Raw genomic sequence first — 1,642 nt, forward strand, 5'->3', positions numbered from 1 at the left:
CCCTCTCTCGCACTTTTTCTTTTGATCTAATTATTTTTCCTATAAGCTCGGTCTCCTAGAGAGCAAATATCAGAGTCACTGAGCGAAAATTATGTAAATATTATTAAAGGGACTGAGGCTCAGAAATTCATTTGAGCCCGCGCCGACGAGGAAAGCCTATCCTTCTGATTATTTTCAATTTATTTGCAAATAAAGGCCTGATGACCAGGAGGGATCAGGGATATTTAACGAGGCTGTAAACATAATTCCACTGTGCACAGACTCGCCAGAATTAATGGTTTTAATAATTGGGATTTCAATTTCTGGGGAATTGGTGGCGTTTGCGCTACACGGGCTCACTCTAAATTGAAGGGGCTGGGACATTTTTTTTCCTTTTTTTTCTTTTTTTTTTTTTTTTTTTGGAGGGGCGCGGGACGGAAGGGGCCGTGGTGCATTTTAGCTCCAGCCAAGTTTGTTAATATTTCTCTGGTGCAGATGTCCTGAAGCTCCCAAAGGCTCCCCCAGGAGCCCCAACCCTATTAGAACAAATGTGTTCTGCTTTTGTAAAGAGGAGCGTTTGCTGCGCCTGTCCTATTACAGGCGACACATGATCAATAGGTTGATAACACAGCAACATCAATATAAGCGACAGAACAATGAGGGATATCATTGAACATCTATCTTAATATAGCCAGCTACAAGAGGCCTGACAAAGAGAAAAAACCTCATGAAAATTCCGCCCCACGTATTCCCATCTCCGATCCAATATGCACACACACTCCCCCAGCTGCTGAGGCTATTATTTTCCAATTTCAATTTGACACCCCAGCCTTTCATGCTAATTCTATTATTGTAGGAAGTTTATGTGATTTCATATCACTAGAAATCGGTAATGTATAATAACCCTTTGGGCAAGAAACTGAATCCCCGCAGCAGCCACCGGGAAAATAATTACTTTCATATCAAAACTCTGCAGGAGCTGGCCGGGTCCCGTAGCCTGCAGCTCCTAACCTCGGATGGGAGGGGTGGGCACCGGGAGGCTATAAATGAATAAATTTGTTAAGCAATAAACACACACACGCACACACACAAAGAGGGCTTAAAGGAAAAAAAAAAAAAAGAAAAGGAAAAAAATGTAAAAAGAGAGGGAAGAGTCACACAGCCGGACCAGGCGGCAGCGAGTTTTAGAGCCTTTATTTATCAAAAATTTTACATATATAAATATTCTTAGACATTTTTGCATTTTACAAGGGTTCTGAGGAGTTCCGTTGTTGTCGCGGTACAGTTTGTCACACCACAAAGTCCAGCTGCTGCTAAGCCTTAACAAACAATTTTCCTTTTTTTTTTTTTTTTTTTTTTCCCCTTTTTTTTTTTTTTTTTTTTTTTTTTTTTTTCTTTTTATTCCCCAAGGGCTGCCTGTCCAGCATGAGCCCAGGTCCCCAGGCCGGCAGGTGGGCAGGTGTCCAAAACTATAGGACAGGAGCAATTCCTTGGCACAAACCAGGGGGTGAGCGGGGAAGCGCTTCCCCCGTTCCTCACGGGTGACGGGCGCGGGGGATGCCGCTGACGTTCTCGGCTGCTTTTATTTTTGCTCTATTTTTTTTTTTTTGTTCTATTTTACTTTTGTTTCCATTTTTTTGTTTTGTTTTGTTTTGTTTCGGCC

The 1,642-nt window shown here is 42.3% G+C and overlaps 1 protein-coding gene across 1 annotated transcript in view; it reads right to left on the reverse strand.

Annotated features, from left to right (window-relative positions):
- Positions 1 to 1,642, reverse strand: part of UNCX (UNC homeobox) — a 142,180-nt gene that overhangs the window by 137,458 nt on the left and 3,080 nt on the right. The gene's annotated exons all lie outside the window — the stretch shown is intronic.

Source organism: Geospiza fortis, unplaced genomic scaffold (genome assembly GCF_000277835.1).
Source record: "Geospiza fortis unplaced genomic scaffold, GeoFor_1.0 scaffold237, whole genome shotgun sequence".
Lineage (NCBI taxonomy): Eukaryota > Metazoa > Chordata > Aves > Passeriformes > Thraupidae > Geospiza > Geospiza fortis.